The sequence below is a fragment of the Oncorhynchus masou genome, unplaced genomic scaffold (assembly GCF_036934945.1).
Source record: "Oncorhynchus masou masou isolate Uvic2021 unplaced genomic scaffold, UVic_Omas_1.1 unplaced_scaffold_488, whole genome shotgun sequence".
Classification (NCBI taxonomy): Eukaryota; Metazoa; Chordata; class Actinopteri; order Salmoniformes; family Salmonidae; genus Oncorhynchus; species Oncorhynchus masou.
The window spans coordinates 25,417-41,837 of NW_027011276.1; the positions used below are offsets into that span (position 1 = coordinate 25,417).

Consider the following 16,421-nt stretch of genomic DNA (forward strand, 5'->3'; position numbering starts at 1 on the left):
TTTTCTGGCCAGAAACGGTATCAACTGGGCTACCCTACCATGTATCCACTTGGAAATCCACATATTTTCAACACGAATGATGTGATGAGTGTGAACAAAATATGAAACATTTTCAGTGCTTTGTGGGGCTGCAAGTTTTCAATTAAAAAACTTACCAGGATCTCCTAGTATGCATTTTCCGTAGGTTAGCCATTCGTGAGGAACAAGCGTGCTTATCGACTCTCACCCACTTGTTTCTTACACACATGACGATTTTAAATTTGACAGGGAGGAGTGTGTCACTGCAAAATCAAGGTAGGTCCTACCGAGATTTGAACTCGGATCGCAGGATTCAGAGTCCTGAGTGCTAACCATTACACCATAGAACCCTATACAGAGTAATTTTGTAGGGTTCCAATTTTCCTGTCATTTGTACACCGGATAAACAGCAGATGATGAGAATATTGGTTGGCCATGTGAATAATTCAGCACAAAAAAATAGAAAGGTTCTACCGAGACTTGAACTCGGATCACTGGATTCAAAGTCCAGAGTGCTAACCATTACACCATAGAACCATATTCTAAAACCTCATGGAAATTGAAAAAAATCTGTGTTTAATTAGAAACAGCAGACTGTCGTTCCTTCACGTGTTGAAAATACTTTCAATTGAAAACAATATTTGGACAGCTATATTCTAGTTCCACGAGGCAAATTTATTGACATGGTAGGATCGTCCAAGATTTAAACTCGGATTGTAGGATTCAGAGTCCTGAGTGATAACCTTTACAGCATAGAACCCTGTACTCAATACTCTGTGACGGGTTCAGATTTTACTGTCCTTGGGTCACCGGAAAAACAGATCAAATATTTTCTGGCCAGAAACGGTATCAACTGGGCTACCCTACCATGTATCCACTTGGAAATCCACATATTTTCAACACGAATGATGTGATGAGTGTGAACAAAATATGAAACATTTTCAGTGCTTTGTGGGGCTGCAAGTTTTCAATTAAAAAACTTACCAGGATCTCCTAGTATGCATTTTCCGTAGGTTAGCCATTCGTGAGGAACAAGCGTGCTTATCGACTCTCACCCACTTGTTTCTTACACACATGACGATTTTAAATTTGACAGGGGAGGAGTGTGTCACTGCAAAATCAAGGTAGGTCCTACCGAGATTTGAACTCGGATCGCAGGATTCAGAGTCCTGAGTGCTAACCATTACACCATAGAACCCTATACAGAATAATTTTTAGGGTTCCAATTTTCCTGTCATTTGTACACCGGATAAACAGCAGATGATGAGATTATTGGTTGGCCATGTGAATAATTCAGCACAAAAAAATAGAAAGGTTCTACCGAGACTTGAACTCGGATCACTGGATTCAAAGTCCAGAGTGCTAACCATTACACCATAGAACCATATTCTAAATCCTCATGGAAATTGAAAAAAAAAATTCTGCGTTTAATTAGAAACAGCAGACTGTCGTTCCTTCACGTGTTGAAAATACTTTCAATTGACAACAATATTTGGACAGCTATATTCTAGTTCCACGAGGCAAATTTATTGACATGGTAGGATCGTCCAAGATTTAAACTCGGATTGTAGGATTCAGAGTCCTGAGTGATAACCTTTACAGCATAGAACCCTGTACTCAATACTCTGTGACGGGTTCAGATTTTACTGTCCTTGGGTCACCGGAAAAACAGATCAAATATTTTCTGGCCAGAAACGGTATCAACTGGGCTACCCTACCATGTATCCACTTGGAAATCCACATATTTTCAACACGAATGATGTGATGAGTGTGAACAAAATATGAAACATTTTCAGTGCTTTGTGGGGCTGCAAGTTTTCAATTAAAAAACTTACCAGGATCTCCTAGTATGCATTTTCCGTAGGTTAGCCATTCGTGAGGAACAAGCGTGCTTATCGACTCTCACCCACTTGTTTCTTACACACATGACGATTTTAAATTTGACAGGGAGGAGTGTGTCACTGCAAAATCAAGGTAGGTCCTACCGAGATTTGAACTCGGATCGCAGGATTCAGAGTCCTGAGTGCTAACCATTACACCATAGAACCCTATACAGAGTAATTTTGTAGGGTTCCAATTTTCCTGTCATTTGTACACCGGATAAACAGCAGATGATGAGATTATTGGTTGGCCATGTGAATAATTCAGCACAAAAAAATAGAAAGGTTCTACCGAGACTTGAACTCGGATCACTGGATTCAAAGTCCAGAGTGCTAACCATTACACCATAGAACCATATTCTAAATCCTCATGGAAATTGAAAAAAAAAAATTCTGCGTTTAATTAGAAACAGCAGACTGTCGTTCCTTCACGTGTTGAAAATACTTTCAATTGACAACAATATTTGGACAGCTATATTCTAGTTCCACGAGGCAAATTTATTGACATGGTAGGATCGTCCAAGATTTAAACTCGGATTGTAGGATTCAGAGTCCTGAGTGATAACCTTTACAGCATAGAACCCTGTACTCAATACTCTGTGACGGGTTCAGATTTTACTGTCCTTGGGTCACCGGAAAAACAGATCAAATATTTTCTGGCCAGAAACGGTATCAACTGGGCTACCCTACCATGTATCCACTTGGAAATCCACATATTTTCAACACGAATGATGTGATGAGTGTGAACAAAATATGAAACATTTTCAGTGCTTTGTGGGGCTGCAAGTTTTCAATTAAAAAACTTACCAGGATCTCCTAGTATGCATTTTCCGTAGGTTAGCCATTCGTGAGGAACAAGCGTGCTTATCGACTCTCACCCACTTGTTTCTTACACACATGACGATTTTAAATTTGACAGGGGAGGAGTGTGTCACTGCAAAATCAAGGTAGGTCCTACCGAGATTTGAACTCGGATCGCAGGATTCAGAGTCCTGAGTGCTAACCATTACACCATAGAACCCTATACAGAATAATTTTTAGGGTTCCAATTTTCCTGTCATTTGTACACCGGATAAACAGCAGATGATGAGATTATTGGTTGGCCATGTGAATAATTCAGCACAAAAAAATAGAAAGGTTCTACCGAGACTTGAACTCGGATCACTGGATTCAAAGTCCAGAGTGCTAACCATTACACCATAGAACCATATTCTAAATCCTCATGGAAATTGAAAAAAAAATTCTGCGTTTAATTAGAAACAGCAGACTGTCGTTCCTTCACGTGTTGAAAATACTTTCAATTGACAACAATATTTGGACAGCTATATTCTAGTTCCACGAGGCAAATTTATTGACATGGTAGGATCGTCCAAGATTTAAACTCGGATTGTAGGATTCAGAGTCCTGAGTGATAACCTTTACAGCATAGAACCCTGTACTCAATACTCTGTGACGGGTTCAGATTTTACTGTCCTTGGGTCACCGGAAAAACAGATCAAATATTTTCTGGCCAGAAACGGTATCAACTGGGCTACCCTACCATGTATCCACTTGGAAATCCACATATTTTCAACACGAATGATGTGATGAGTGTGAACAAAATATGAAACATTTTCAGTGCTTTGTGGGGCTGCAAGTTTTCAATTAAAAAACTTACCAGGATCTCCTAGTATGCATTTTTTCCGTAGGTTAGCCATTCGTGAGGAACAAGCGTGCTTATCGACTCTCACCCACTTGTTTCTTACACACATGACGATTTTAAATTTGACAGGGAGGAGTGTGTCACTGCAAAATCAAGGTAGGTCCTACCGAGATTTGAACTCGGATCGCAGGATTCAGAGTCCTGAGTGCTAACCATTACACCATAGAACCCTATACAGAGTAATTTTTGTAGGGTTCCAATTTTCCTGTCATTTGTACACCGGATAAACAGCAGATGATGAGATTATTGGTTGGCCATGTGAATAATTCAGCACAAAAAAATAGAAAGGTTCTACCGAGACTTGAACTCGGATCACTGGATTCAAAGTCCAGAGTGCTAACCATTACACCATAGAACCATATTCTAAATCCTCATGGAAATTGAAAAAAAAAAATTCTGCGTTTAATTAGAAACAGCAGACTGTCGTTCCTTCACGTGTTGAAAATACTTTCAATTGACAACAATATTTGGACAGCTATATTCTAGTTCCACGAGGCAAATTTATTGACATGGTAGGATCGTCCAAGATTTAAACTCGGATTGTAGGATTCAGAGTCCTGAGTGATAACCTTTACAGCATAGAACCCTGTACTCAATACTCTGTGACGGGTTCAGATTTTACTGTCCTTGGGTCACCGGAAAAACAGATCAAATATTTTCTGGCCAGAAACGGTATCAACTGGGCTACCCTACCATGTATCCACTTGGAAATCCACATATTTTCAACACGAATGATGTGATGAGTGTGAACAAAATATGAAACATTTTCAGTGCTTTGTGGGGCTGCAAGTTTTCAATTAAAAAACTTACCAGGATCTCCTAGTATGCATTTTCCGTAGGTTAGCCATTCGTGAGGAACAAGCGTGCTTATCGACTCTCACCCACTTGTTTCTTACACACATGACGATTTTAAATTTGACAGGGAGGAGTGTGTCACTGCAAAATCAAGGTAGGTCCTACCGAGATTTGAACTCGGATCGCAGGATTCAGAGTCCTGAGTGCTAACCATTACACCATAGAACCCTATACAGAGTAATTTTTGTAGGGTTCCAATTTTCCTGTCATTTGTACACCGGATAAACAGCAGATGATGAGATTATTGGTTGGCCATGTGAATAATTCAGCACAAAAAAATAGAAAGGTTCTACCGAGACTTGAACTCGGATCACTGGATTCAAAGTCCAGAGTGCTAACCATTACACCATAGAACCATATTCTAAATCCTCATGGAAATTGAAAAAAAAAAAAAATTCTGCGTTTAATTAGAAACAGCAGACTGTCGTTCCTTCACGTGTTGAAAATACTTTCAATTGACAACAATATTTGGACAGCTATATTCTAGTTCCACGAGGCAAATTTATTGACATGGTAGGATCGTCCAAGATTTAAACTCGGATTGTAGGATTCAGAGTCCTGAGTGATAACCTTTACAGCATAGAACCCTGTACTCAATACTCTGTGACGGGTTCAGATTTTACTGTCCTTGGTCACCGGAAAAACAGATCAAATATTTTCTGGCCAGAAACGGTATCAACTGGGCTACCCTACCATGTATCCACTTGGAAATCCACATATTTTCAACACGAATGATGTGATGAGTGTGAACAAAATATGAAACATTTTCAGTGCTTTGTGGGGCTGCAAGTTTTCAATTAAAAAACTTACCAGGATCTCCTAGTATGCATTTTCCGTAGGTTAGCCATTCGTGAGGAACAAGCGTGCTTATCGACTCCCACCCACTTGTATTCTTACACACATGACGATTTTAAATTTGACAGGGGAGGAGTGTGTCACTGCAAAATCAAGGTAGGTCCTACCGAGATTTGAACTCGGATCGCAGGATTCAGAGTCCTGAGTGCTAACCATTACACCATAGAACCCTATACAGAGTAATTTTGTAGGGTTCCAATTTTCCTGTCATTTGTACACCGGATAAACAGCAGATGATGAGATTATTGGTTGGCCATGTGAATAATTCAGCACAAAAATAGAAAGGTTATACAGAGTCTTGAACTCGGATCACTGGATTCAAAATCCAGAGTGCTAACCATTACACCATAGAACCATATTCTAAATCCTCATGGAAATTGAAAAAAAAAAATTCTGCGTTTAATTAGAAACAGCAGACTGTCGTTCCTTCACGTGTTGAAAATACTTTCAATTGACAACAATATTTGGACAGCTATATTCTAGTTCCACGAGGCAAATTTATTGACATGGTAGGATCGTCCAAGATTTAAACTCGGATTGTAGGATTCAGAGTCCTGAGTGATAACCTTTACAGCATAGAACCCTGTACTCAATACTCTGTGACGGGTTCAGATTTTACTGTCCTTGGGTCACCGGAAAAACAGATCAAATATTTTCTGGCCAGAAACGGTATCAACTGGGCTACCCTACCATGTATCCACTTGGAAATCCACATATTTTCAACACGAATGATGTGATGAGTGTGAACAAAATATGAAACATTTTCAGTGCTTTGTGGGGCTGCAAGTTTTCAATTAAAAAACTTACCAGGATCTCCTAGTATGCATTTTCCGTAGGTTAGCCATTCGTGAGGAACAAGCGTGCTTATCGACTCCCACACACTTGTATTCTTACACACATGACGATTTTAAATTTGACAGGGGAGGAGTGTGTCACTGCAAAATCAAGGTAGGTCCTACCGAGATTTGAACTCGGATCGCAGGATTCAGAGTCCTGAGTGCTAACCATTACACCATAGAACCCTATACAGATTAATTTTTAGGGTTCCAATTTTCCTGTCATTTGTACACCGGATAAACAGCAGATGATGAGATTATTGGTTGGCCATGTGAATAATTCAGCACAAAAAAATAGAAAGGTTCTACCGAGACTTGAACTCGGATCACTGGATTCAAAGTCCAGAGTGCTAACCATTACACCATAGAACCATATTCTAAATCCTCATGGAAATTGAAAAAAAAAAATTCTGCGTTTAATTAGAAACAGCAGACTGTCGTTCCTTCACGTGTTGAAAATACTTTCAATTGACAACAATATTTGGACAGCTATATTCTAGTTCCACGAGGCAAATTTATTGACATGGTAGGATCGTCCAAGATTTAAACTCGGATTGTAGGATTCAGAGTCCTGAGTGATAACCTTTACAGCATAGAACCCTGTACTCAATACTCTGTGACGGGTTCAGATTTTACTGTCCTTGGGTCACCGGAAAAACAGATCAAATATTTTCTGGCCAGAAACGGTATCAACTGGGCTACCCTACCATGTATCCACTTGGAAATCCACATATTTTCAACACGAATGATGTGATGAGTGTGAACAAAATATGAAACATTTTCAGTGCTTTGTGGGGCTGCAAGTTTTCAATTAAAAAACTTACCAGGATCTCCTAGTATGCATTTTCCGTAGGTTAGCCATTCGTGAGGAACAAGCGTGCTTATCGACTCCCACACACTTGTATTCTTACACACATGACGATTTTAAATTTGACAGGGAGGAGTGTGTCACTGCAAAATCAAGGTAGGTCCTACCGAGATTTGAACTCGGATCGCAGGATTCAGAGTCCTGAGTGCTAACCATTACACCATAGAACCCTATACAGAGTAATTTTTGTAGGGTTCCAATTTTCCTGTCATTTGTACACCGGATAAACAGCAGATGATGAGATTATTGGTTGGCCATGTGAATAATTCAGCACAAAAAAATAGAAAGGTTCTACCGAGACTTGAACTCGGATCACTGGATTCAAAGTCCAGAGTGCTAACCATTACACCATAGAACCATATTCTAAATCCTCATGGAAATTGAAAAAAAAAAATTCTGCGTTTAATTAGAAACAGCAGACTGTCGTTCCTTCACGTGTTGAAAATACTTTCAATTGACAACAATATTTGGACAGCTATATTCTAGTTCCACGAGGCAAATTTATTGACATGGTAGGATCGTCCAAGATTTAAACTCGGATTGTAGGATTCAGAGTCCTGAGTGATAACCTTTACAGCATAGAACCCTGTACTCAATACTCTGTGACGGGTTCAGATTTTACTGTCCTTGGGTCACCGGAAAAACAGATCAAATATTTTCTGGCCAGAAACGGTATCAACTGGGCTACCCTACCATGTATCCACTTGGAAATCCACATATTTTCAACACGAATGATGTGATGAGTGTGAACAAAATATGAAACATTTTCAGTGCTTTGTGGGGCTGCAAGTTTTCAATTAAAAAACTACCAGGATCTCCTAGTATGCATTTTCCGTAGGTTAGCCATTCGTGAGGAACAAGCGTGCTTATCGACTCCCACCCACTTGTTTCTTACACACATGACGATTTTAAATTTGACAGGGAGGAGTGTGTCACTGCAAAATTAAGGTAGGTCCTACCGAGATTTGAACTCGGATCGCAGGATTCAGAGTCCTGAGTGCTAACCATTACACCATAGAACCCTATACAGATTAATTTTTAGGGTTCCAATTTTCCTGTCATTTGTACACCGGATAAACAGCAGATGATGAGATTATTGGTTGGCCATGTGAATAATTCAGCACAAAAAAATAGAAAGGTTCTACCGAGACTTGAACTCGGATCACTGGATTCAAAGTCCAGAGTGCTAACCATTACACCATAGAACCATATTCTAAATCCTCATGGAAATTGAAAAAAAAAAATTCTGCGTTTAATTAGAAACAGCAGACTGTCGTTCCTTCACGTGTTGAAAATACTTTCAATTGACAACAATATTTGGACAGCTATATTCTAGTTCCACGAGGCAAATTTATTGACATGGTAGGATCGTCCAAGATTTAAACTCGGATTGTAGGATTCAGAGTCCTGAGTGATAACCTTTACAGCATAGAACCCTGTACTCAATACTCTGTGACGGGTTCAGATTTTACTGTCCTTGGGTCACCGGAAAAACAGATCAAATATTTTCTGGCCAGAAACGGTATCAACTGGGCTACCCTACCATGTATCCACTTGGAAATCCACATATTTTCAACACGAATGATGTGATGAGTGTGAACAAAATATGAAACATTTTCAGTGCTTTGTGGGGCTGCAAGTTTTCAATTAAAAAACTTACCAGGATCTCCTAGTATGCATTTTCCGTAGGTTAGCCATTCGTGAGGAACAAGCGTGCTTATCGACTCTCACCCACTTGTTTCTTACACACATGACGATTTTAAATTTGACAGGGGAGGAGTGTGTCACTGCAAAATCAAGGTAGGTCCTACCGAGATTTGAACTCGGATCGCAGGATTCAGAGTCCTGAGTGCTAACCATTACACCATAGAACCCTATACAGAGTAATTTTTGTAGGGTTCCAATTTTCCTGTCATTTGTACACCGGATAAACAGCAGATGATGAGATTATTGGTTGGCCATGTGAATAATTCAGCACAAAAAAATAGAAAGGTTCTACCGAGACTTGAACTCGGATCACTGGATTCAAAGTCCAGAGTGCTAACCATTACACCATAGAACCATATTCTAAATCTCATGGAAATTGAAAAAAAAAAATTCTGCGTTTAATTAGAAACAGCAGACTGTCGTTCCTTCACGTGTTGAAAATACTTTCAATTGACAACAATATTTGGACAGCTATATTCTAGTTCCACGAGGCAAATTTATTGACATGGTAGGATCGTCCAAGATTTAAACTCGGATTGTAGGATTCAGAGTCCTGAGTGATAACCTTTACAGCATAGAACCCTGTACTCAATACTCTGTGACGGGTTCAGATTTTACTGTCCTTGGGTCACCGGAAAAACAGATCAAATATTTTCTGGCCAGAAACGGTATCAACTGGGCTACCCTACCATGTATCCACTTGGAAATCCACATATTTTCAACACGAATGATGTGATGAGTGTGAACAAAATATGAAACATTTTCAGTGCTTTGTGGGGCTGCAAGTTTTCAATTAAAAAACTTACCAGGATCTCCTAGTATGCATTTTCCGTAGGTTAGCCATTCGTGAGGAACAAGCGTGCTTATCGACTCCCACACACTTGTATTCTTACACACATGACGATTTTAAATTTGACAGGGGAGGAGTGTGTCACTGCAAAATCAAGGTAGGTCCTACCGAGATTTGAACTCGGATCGCAGGATTCAGAGTCCTGAGTGCTAACCATTACACCATAGAACCCTATACAGAGTAAATTTTGTAAGGTTCCAATTTTCCTGTCATTTGTACACCGGATAAACAGCAGATGATGAGATTATTGGTTGGCCATGTGAATAATTCAGCACAAAAAAATAGAAAGGTTCTACCGAGACTTGAACTCGGATCACTGGATTCAAAGTCCAGAGTGCTAACCATTACACCATAGAACCATATTCTAAATCCTCATGGAAATTGAAAAAAAAAAATTCTGCGTTTAATTAGAAACAGCAGACTGTCGTTCCTTCACGTGTTGAAAATACTTTCAATTGACAACAATATTTGGACAGCTATATTCTAGTTCCACGAGGCAAATTTATTGACATGGTAGGATCGTCCAAGATTTAAACTCGGATTGTAGGATTCAGAGTCCTGAGTGATAACCTTTACAGCATAGAACCCTGTACTCAATACTCTGTGACGGGTTCAGATTTTACTGTCCTTGGGTCACCGGAAAAACAGATCAAATATTTTCTGGCCAGAAACGGTATCAACTGGGCTACCCTACCATGTATCCACTTGGAAATCCACATATTTTCAACACGAATGATGTGATGAGTGTGAACAAAATATGAAACATTTTCAGTGCTTTGTGGGGCTGCAAGTTTTCAATTAAAAAACCTATCAGGATCTCCTAGTATGCATTTTCCGTAGGTTAGCCATTCGTGAGGAACAAGCGTGCTTATCGACTCCCACACACTTGTTTCTTACACACATGACGATTTTAAATTTGACAGGTGAGGAGTGTGTCACTGCAAAATAAAGGTAGGTCCTACCGAGATTTGAACTCGGATCACAGGATTCAGAGTCCTGAGTGCTAACCATTACACCATAGAACCCTATACAGAGTAATTTTTGTAGGTTCCAATTTTCCTGTCATTTGTACACCGGATAAACAGCAGATGATGAGATTATTGGTTGGCCATGTGAATAATTCAGCACAAAAAAATAGAAAGGTTCTACCGAGACTTGAACTCGGATCACTGGATTCAAAGTCCAGAGTGCTAACCATTACACCATAGAACCATATTCTAAATCCTCATGGAAATTGAAAAAAAAAAAATTCTGCGTTTAATTAGAAACAGCAGACTGTCGTTCCTTCACGTGTTGAAAATACTTTCAATTGACAACAATATTTGGACAGCTATATTCTAGTTCCACGAGGCAAATTTATTGACATGGTAGGATCGTCCAAGATTTAAACTCGGATTGTAGGATTCAGAGTCCTGAGTGATAACCTTTACAGCATAGAACCCTGTACTCAATACTCTGTGACGGGTTCAGATTTTACTGTCCTTGGGTCACCGGAAAAACAGATCAAATATTTTCTGGCCAGAAACGGTATCAACTGGGCTACCCTACCATGTATCCACTTGGAAATCCACATATTTTCAACACGAATGATGTGATGAGTGTGAACAAAATATGAAACATTTTCAGTGCTTTGTGGGGCTGCAAGTTTTCAATTAAAAAACATACCAGGATCTCATAGTATGCATTTTCCGTAGGTTAGCCATTCGTGAGGAACAAGCGTGCTTATCGACTCCCACCCACTTGTTTCATACACACATGACGATTTTAAAGTTGACAGGGAGGAGTGTGTCACTGCAAAATCAAGGTAGGTCCTACCGAGATTTGAACTCGGATCGCAGGATTCAGAGTCCTGAGTGCTAACCATTACACCATAGAACCCTATACAGAGTAATTTTTGTAGGGTTCCAATTTTCCTGTCATTTGTACACCGGATAAACAGCAGATGATGAGATTATTGGTTGGCCATGTGAATAATTCAGCACAAAAAAATAGAAAGGTTCTACCGAGACTTGAACTCGGATCACTGGATTCAAAGTCCAGAGTGCTAACCATTACACCATAGAACCATATTCTAAATCCTCATGGAAATTGAAAAAAAAAAATTCTGCGTTTAATTAGAAACAGCAGACTGTCGTTCCTTCACGTGTTGAAAATACTTTCAATTGACAACAATATTTGGACAGCTATATTCTAGTTCCACGAGGCAAATTTATTGACATGGTAGGATCGTCCAAGATTTAAACTCGGATTGTAGGATTCAGAGTCCTGAGTGATAACCTTTACAGCATAGAACCCTGTACTCAATACTCTGTGACGGGTTCAGATTTTACTGTCCTTGGGTCACCGGAAAAACAGATCAAATATTTTCTGGCCAGAAACGGTATCAACTGGGCTACCCTACCATGTATCCACTTGGAAATCCACATATTTTCAACACGAATGATGTGATGAGTGTGAACAAAATATGAAACATTTTCAGTGCTTTGTGGGGCTGCAAGTTTTCAATTAAAAAACTTACCAGGATCTCCTAGTATGCATTTTCCGTAGGTTAGCCATTCGTGAGGAACAAGCGTGCTTATCGACTCCACCCACTTGTTTCTTACACACATGACGATTTTAAATTTGACAGGGAGGAGTGTGTCACTGCAAAATCAAGGTAGGTCCTACCGAGATTTGAACTCGGATCGCAGGATTCAGAGTCCTGAGTGCTAACCATTACACCATAGAACCCTATACAGAGTAATTTTTGTAGGGTTCCAATTTTCCTGTCATTTGTACACCGGATAAACAGCAGATGATGAGATTATTGGTTGGCCATGTGAATAATTCAGCACAAAAAATAGAAAGGTTATACAGAGTCTTGAACTCGGATCACTGGATTCAAAGTCCAGAGTGCTAACCATTACACCATAGAACCATATTCTAAATCCTCATGGAAATTGAAAAAAAAAATTCTGCGTTTAATTAGAAACAGCAGACTGTCGTTCCTTCACGTGTTGAAAATACTTTCAATTGACAACAATATTTGGACAGCTATATTCTAGTTCCACGAGGCAAATTTATTGACATGGTAGGATCGTCCAAGATTTAAACTCGGATTGTAGGATTCAGAGTCCTGAGTGATAACCTTTACAGCATAGAACCCTGTACTCAATACTCTGTGACGGGTTCAGATTTTACTGTCCTTGGGTCACCGGAAAAACAGATCAAATATTTTCTGGCCAGAAACGGTATCAACTGGGCTACCCTACCATGTATCCACTTGGAAATCCACATATTTTCAACACGAATGATGTGATGAGTGTGAACAAAATATGAAACATTTTCAGTGCTTTGTGGGGCTGCAAGTTTTCAATTAAAAAACTTACCAGGATCTCCTAGTATGCATTTTCCGTAGGTTAGCCATTCGTGAGGAACAAGCGTGCTTATCGACTCCACCCACTTGTTTCTTACACACATGACGATTTTAAATTTGACAGGGAGGAGTGTGTCACTGCAAAATCAAGGTAGGTCCTACCGAGATTTGAACTCGGATCGCAGGATTCAGAGTCCTGAGTGCTAACCATTACACCATAGAACCCTATACAGAGTAATTTTGTAGGGTTCCAATTTTCCTGTCATTTGTACACCGGATAAACAGCAGATGATGAGATTATTGGTTGGCCATGTGAATAATTCAGCACAAAAAAATAGAAGGTTCTACCGAGACTTGAACTCGGATCACTGGATTCAAAGTCCAGAGTGCTAACCATTACACCATAGAACCATATTCTAAATCCTCATGGAAATTGAAAAAAAAAAATTCTGCGTTTAATTAGAAACAGCAGACTGTCGTTCCTTCACGTGTTGAAAATACTTTCAATTGACAACAATATTTGGACAGCTATATTCTAGTTCCACGAGGCAAATTTATTGACATGGTAGGATCGTCCAAGATTTAAACTCGGATTGTAGGATTCAGAGTCCTGAGTGATAACCTTTACAGCATAGAACCCTGTACTCAATACTCTGTGACGGGTTCAGATTTTACTGTCCTTGGGTCACCGGAAAAACAGATCAAATATTTTCTGGCCAGAAACGGTATCAACTGGGCTACCCTACCATGTATCCACTTGGAAATCCACATATTTTCAACACGAATGATGTGATGAGTGTGAACAAAATATGAAACATTTTCAGTGCTTTGTGGGGCTGCAAGTTTTCAATTAAAAAACATACCAGGATCTCATAGTATGCATTTTCCGTAGGTTAGCCATTCGTGAGGAACAAGGGTGCTTATCGACTCCCACCCACTTGTTTCATACACACATGACGATTTTAAAGTTGACAGGGGAGGAGTGTGTCACTGCAAAATCAAGGTAGGTCCTACCGAGATTTGAACTCGGATCGCAGGATTCAGAGTCCTGAGTGCTAACCATTACACCATAGAACCCTATACAGAGTAATTTGTGTAGAGTTCCAATTTTCCTGTCATTTGTACACCGGATAAACAGCAGATGATGAGATTATTGGTTGGCCATGTGAATAATTCAGCACAAAAAATAGAAAGGTTCTACCGAGACTTGAACTCGGATCACTGGATTCAAAGTCCAGAGTGCTAACCATTACACCATAGAACCATATTCTAAATCCTCATGGAAATTGAAAAAAAAAAATTCTGCGTTTAATTAGAAACAGCAGACTGTCGTTCCTTCACGTGTTGAAAATACTTTCAATTGACAACAATATTTGGACAGCTATATTCTAGTTCCACGAGGCAAATTTATTGACATGGTAGGATCGTCCAAGATTTAAACTCGGATTGTAGGATTCAGAGTCCTGAGTGATAACCTTTACAGCATAGAAGCCTGTACTCAATACTCTGTGACGGGTTCAGATTTTACTGTCCTTGGGTCACCGGAAAAACAGATCAAATATTTTCTGGCCAGAAACGGTATCAACTGGGCTACCCTACCATGTATCCACTTGGAAATCCACATATTTTCAACACGAATGATGTGATGAGTGTGAACAAAATATGAAACATTTTCAGTGCTTTGTGGGGCTGCAAGTTTTCAATTAAAAAACGTACCAGGATCTCATAGTATGCATTTTCCGTAGGTTAGCCATTCGTGAGGAACAACCGTGCTTATCGACTCCCACCCACTTGTTTCTTACACACATGACGATTTTAAATTTGACAGTGGAGGAGTGTGTCACTGCAAAATCAAGGTAGGTCCTACCGAGATTTGAACTCGGATCGCAGGATTCAGAGTCCTGAGTGCTAACCATTACACCATAGAACCCTATACAAAGTAATTTTTGTAGAGTTCCAATTTTCCTGTCATTTGTACACCGGATAAACAGCAGATGATGAGATTATTGGTTGGCCATGTGAATAATTCAGCACAAAAAAATAGAGAGGTTCTACCGAGACTTGAACTCAGATCACTGGATTCAAAGTCCAGAGTGCTAACCATTACACCACAGAACCATATTTTAAATCCTCATGGAAATTGAAAAAAAAAAAATTCTGCGTTTAATTAGAAACAGCAGACTGTCGTTCCTTCACGTGTTGAAAATACTTTCAATTGACAACAATATTTGGACAGTTATATTCTAGTTCCACGAGGCAAATTTATTGACATGGTAGGATCGTCCAAGATTTAAACTCGGATTGTAGGATTCAGAGTCCTGAGTGATAACCTTTACAGCATAGAACCCTGTACTCAATACTCTGTGACGGGTTCAGATTTTACTGTCCTTGGGTCACCGGAAAAACAGATCAAATATTTTCTGGCCAGAAACGGTATCAACTGGGCTACCCTACCATGTATCCACTTGGAAATCCACATATTTTCAACACGAATGATGTGATGAGTGTGAACAAAATATGAAACATTTTCAGTGCTTTGTGGGGCTGCAAGTTTTCAATTAAAAAACCTACCAGGATCTCATAGTATGCATTTTCCGTAGGTTAGCCATTCGTGAGGAACAAGCGTGCTTATCGACTCCCACCCACTTGTTTCTTACACACAGGACGATTTTAAAATTTGACAGGGAGGAGTGTGTCACTGCAAAATAAATGTAGGTCCTACCGAGATTTGAACTCGGATCGCAGGATTCAGAGTCCTGAGTGCTAACCATTACACCATAGAACCCTATACAGAGTAATTATTGTAGAGTTCCAATTTTCCTGTCATTTGTACACCGGATAAACAGCAGATGATGAGATTATTGGTTGGCCATGTGAATAATTCAGCACAAAAAAATAGAAAGGTTCTACCGAGACTTGAACTCGGATCACTGGATTCAAAGTCCAGAGTGCTAAGCATTACACTATAGAACCATTTTATAAATCCTCATGGAATTTGAAAAAAAAAATTCTGCGTTTAATTAGAAACAGCAGACTGTCGTTCCTTCACGTGTTGAAAATACTTTCAATTGACAACAATATTTGGACAGCTATATTCTAGTTCCACGAGGCAAATTTATTGACATGGAAGGATCGTCCAAGATTTAAACTCGGATTGTAGGATGCAGAGTCCTGAGTGATAACCTTTACAGCATAGAACCCTGTACTCAATACTCTGTGACGGGTTCAGATTTTACTGTCCTTGGGTCACCGGAAAAACAGATCAAATATTTTCTGGCCAGAAACGGTATCAACTGGGCTACCCTACCATGTATCCACTTGGAAATCCACATATTTTCAACACGAATGATGTGATGAGTGTGAACAAAATATGAAACATTTTCAGTGCTTTGTGGGGCTGCAAGTTTTCAATTAAAAAACCTACCAGGATCTCATAGTATGCATTTTCCGTAGGTTAGCCATTCGTGAGGAACAAGCGTGCTTATCGACTCCCAC

The 16,421-nt window shown here is 39.6% G+C and overlaps 36 non-coding genes across 36 annotated transcripts; all 36 read right to left on the reverse strand.

The window, feature by feature from the left end:
- Positions 1 to 296: 296 nt before the first annotated feature.
- On the reverse strand, positions 297 to 368 carry trnaq-cug (transfer RNA glutamine (anticodon CUG)). The gene has a single exon. It is a non-coding gene; the product is annotated as a tRNA-Gln (tRNA).
- Positions 369 to 483: 115 nt separating this feature from the next.
- Positions 484 to 555, reverse strand: trnaq-uug (transfer RNA glutamine (anticodon UUG)). Its single transcript has one exon. It is a non-coding gene; the product is annotated as a tRNA-Gln (tRNA).
- A 589-nt stretch (positions 556 to 1,144) lies between these two features.
- On the reverse strand, positions 1,145 to 1,216 carry trnaq-cug (transfer RNA glutamine (anticodon CUG)). The gene has a single exon. It is a non-coding gene; the product is annotated as a tRNA-Gln (tRNA).
- A 114-nt stretch (positions 1,217 to 1,330) lies between these two features.
- Positions 1,331 to 1,402, reverse strand: trnaq-uug (transfer RNA glutamine (anticodon UUG)). Its single transcript has one exon. It is a non-coding gene; the product is annotated as a tRNA-Gln (tRNA).
- A 592-nt stretch (positions 1,403 to 1,994) lies between these two features.
- On the reverse strand, positions 1,995 to 2,066 carry trnaq-cug (transfer RNA glutamine (anticodon CUG)). The gene has a single exon. It is a non-coding gene; the product is annotated as a tRNA-Gln (tRNA).
- A 115-nt stretch (positions 2,067 to 2,181) lies between these two features.
- On the reverse strand, positions 2,182 to 2,253 carry trnaq-uug (transfer RNA glutamine (anticodon UUG)). Its single transcript has one exon. It is a non-coding gene; the product is annotated as a tRNA-Gln (tRNA).
- A 594-nt stretch (positions 2,254 to 2,847) lies between these two features.
- trnaq-cug (transfer RNA glutamine (anticodon CUG)) lies at positions 2,848 to 2,919 on the reverse strand. The gene has a single exon. It is a non-coding gene; the product is annotated as a tRNA-Gln (tRNA).
- A 114-nt stretch (positions 2,920 to 3,033) lies between these two features.
- On the reverse strand, positions 3,034 to 3,105 carry trnaq-uug (transfer RNA glutamine (anticodon UUG)). The gene has a single exon. It is a non-coding gene; the product is annotated as a tRNA-Gln (tRNA).
- Positions 3,106 to 3,698: 593 nt separating this feature from the next.
- On the reverse strand, positions 3,699 to 3,770 carry trnaq-cug (transfer RNA glutamine (anticodon CUG)). Its single transcript has one exon. It is a non-coding gene; the product is annotated as a tRNA-Gln (tRNA).
- Positions 3,771 to 3,886: 116 nt separating this feature from the next.
- On the reverse strand, positions 3,887 to 3,958 carry trnaq-uug (transfer RNA glutamine (anticodon UUG)). Its single transcript has one exon. It is a non-coding gene; the product is annotated as a tRNA-Gln (tRNA).
- A 593-nt stretch (positions 3,959 to 4,551) lies between these two features.
- Positions 4,552 to 4,623, reverse strand: trnaq-cug (transfer RNA glutamine (anticodon CUG)). Its single transcript has one exon. It is a non-coding gene; the product is annotated as a tRNA-Gln (tRNA).
- Positions 4,624 to 4,739: 116 nt separating this feature from the next.
- On the reverse strand, positions 4,740 to 4,811 carry trnaq-uug (transfer RNA glutamine (anticodon UUG)). Its single transcript has one exon. It is a non-coding gene; the product is annotated as a tRNA-Gln (tRNA).
- Positions 4,812 to 5,408: 597 nt separating this feature from the next.
- On the reverse strand, positions 5,409 to 5,480 carry trnaq-cug (transfer RNA glutamine (anticodon CUG)). The gene has a single exon. It is a non-coding gene; the product is annotated as a tRNA-Gln (tRNA).
- Positions 5,481 to 6,260: 780 nt separating this feature from the next.
- On the reverse strand, positions 6,261 to 6,332 carry trnaq-cug (transfer RNA glutamine (anticodon CUG)). The gene has a single exon. It is a non-coding gene; the product is annotated as a tRNA-Gln (tRNA).
- A 114-nt stretch (positions 6,333 to 6,446) lies between these two features.
- Positions 6,447 to 6,518, reverse strand: trnaq-uug (transfer RNA glutamine (anticodon UUG)). The gene has a single exon. It is a non-coding gene; the product is annotated as a tRNA-Gln (tRNA).
- Positions 6,519 to 7,112: 594 nt separating this feature from the next.
- Positions 7,113 to 7,184, reverse strand: trnaq-cug (transfer RNA glutamine (anticodon CUG)). The gene has a single exon. It is a non-coding gene; the product is annotated as a tRNA-Gln (tRNA).
- Positions 7,185 to 7,300: 116 nt separating this feature from the next.
- On the reverse strand, positions 7,301 to 7,372 carry trnaq-uug (transfer RNA glutamine (anticodon UUG)). The gene has a single exon. It is a non-coding gene; the product is annotated as a tRNA-Gln (tRNA).
- Positions 7,373 to 7,964: 592 nt separating this feature from the next.
- trnaq-cug (transfer RNA glutamine (anticodon CUG)) lies at positions 7,965 to 8,036 on the reverse strand. The gene has a single exon. It is a non-coding gene; the product is annotated as a tRNA-Gln (tRNA).
- A 114-nt stretch (positions 8,037 to 8,150) lies between these two features.
- On the reverse strand, positions 8,151 to 8,222 carry trnaq-uug (transfer RNA glutamine (anticodon UUG)). The gene has a single exon. It is a non-coding gene; the product is annotated as a tRNA-Gln (tRNA).
- A 594-nt stretch (positions 8,223 to 8,816) lies between these two features.
- Positions 8,817 to 8,888, reverse strand: trnaq-cug (transfer RNA glutamine (anticodon CUG)). The gene has a single exon. It is a non-coding gene; the product is annotated as a tRNA-Gln (tRNA).
- A 116-nt stretch (positions 8,889 to 9,004) lies between these two features.
- On the reverse strand, positions 9,005 to 9,076 carry trnaq-uug (transfer RNA glutamine (anticodon UUG)). The gene has a single exon. It is a non-coding gene; the product is annotated as a tRNA-Gln (tRNA).
- A 594-nt stretch (positions 9,077 to 9,670) lies between these two features.
- Positions 9,671 to 9,742, reverse strand: trnaq-cug (transfer RNA glutamine (anticodon CUG)). The gene has a single exon. It is a non-coding gene; the product is annotated as a tRNA-Gln (tRNA).
- A 116-nt stretch (positions 9,743 to 9,858) lies between these two features.
- Positions 9,859 to 9,930, reverse strand: trnaq-uug (transfer RNA glutamine (anticodon UUG)). The gene has a single exon. It is a non-coding gene; the product is annotated as a tRNA-Gln (tRNA).
- A 594-nt stretch (positions 9,931 to 10,524) lies between these two features.
- trnaq-cug (transfer RNA glutamine (anticodon CUG)) lies at positions 10,525 to 10,596 on the reverse strand. Its single transcript has one exon. It is a non-coding gene; the product is annotated as a tRNA-Gln (tRNA).
- A 115-nt stretch (positions 10,597 to 10,711) lies between these two features.
- Positions 10,712 to 10,783, reverse strand: trnaq-uug (transfer RNA glutamine (anticodon UUG)). Its single transcript has one exon. It is a non-coding gene; the product is annotated as a tRNA-Gln (tRNA).
- A 594-nt stretch (positions 10,784 to 11,377) lies between these two features.
- Positions 11,378 to 11,449, reverse strand: trnaq-cug (transfer RNA glutamine (anticodon CUG)). Its single transcript has one exon. It is a non-coding gene; the product is annotated as a tRNA-Gln (tRNA).
- Positions 11,450 to 11,565: 116 nt separating this feature from the next.
- Positions 11,566 to 11,637, reverse strand: trnaq-uug (transfer RNA glutamine (anticodon UUG)). Its single transcript has one exon. It is a non-coding gene; the product is annotated as a tRNA-Gln (tRNA).
- A 592-nt stretch (positions 11,638 to 12,229) lies between these two features.
- Positions 12,230 to 12,301, reverse strand: trnaq-cug (transfer RNA glutamine (anticodon CUG)). The gene has a single exon. It is a non-coding gene; the product is annotated as a tRNA-Gln (tRNA).
- Positions 12,302 to 13,079: 778 nt separating this feature from the next.
- trnaq-cug (transfer RNA glutamine (anticodon CUG)) lies at positions 13,080 to 13,151 on the reverse strand. The gene has a single exon. It is a non-coding gene; the product is annotated as a tRNA-Gln (tRNA).
- A 114-nt stretch (positions 13,152 to 13,265) lies between these two features.
- On the reverse strand, positions 13,266 to 13,337 carry trnaq-uug (transfer RNA glutamine (anticodon UUG)). Its single transcript has one exon. It is a non-coding gene; the product is annotated as a tRNA-Gln (tRNA).
- Positions 13,338 to 13,931: 594 nt separating this feature from the next.
- trnaq-cug (transfer RNA glutamine (anticodon CUG)) lies at positions 13,932 to 14,003 on the reverse strand. The gene has a single exon. It is a non-coding gene; the product is annotated as a tRNA-Gln (tRNA).
- A 115-nt stretch (positions 14,004 to 14,118) lies between these two features.
- trnaq-uug (transfer RNA glutamine (anticodon UUG)) lies at positions 14,119 to 14,190 on the reverse strand. The gene has a single exon. It is a non-coding gene; the product is annotated as a tRNA-Gln (tRNA).
- Positions 14,191 to 14,784: 594 nt separating this feature from the next.
- Positions 14,785 to 14,856, reverse strand: trnaq-cug (transfer RNA glutamine (anticodon CUG)). Its single transcript has one exon. It is a non-coding gene; the product is annotated as a tRNA-Gln (tRNA).
- Positions 14,857 to 14,972: 116 nt separating this feature from the next.
- On the reverse strand, positions 14,973 to 15,044 carry trnaq-uug (transfer RNA glutamine (anticodon UUG)). The gene has a single exon. It is a non-coding gene; the product is annotated as a tRNA-Gln (tRNA).
- A 595-nt stretch (positions 15,045 to 15,639) lies between these two features.
- On the reverse strand, positions 15,640 to 15,711 carry trnaq-cug (transfer RNA glutamine (anticodon CUG)). The gene has a single exon. It is a non-coding gene; the product is annotated as a tRNA-Gln (tRNA).
- Positions 15,712 to 15,827: 116 nt separating this feature from the next.
- On the reverse strand, positions 15,828 to 15,899 carry trnaq-uug (transfer RNA glutamine (anticodon UUG)). The gene has a single exon. It is a non-coding gene; the product is annotated as a tRNA-Gln (tRNA).
- Between the last annotated feature and the right edge of the window lie 522 nt (positions 15,900 to 16,421).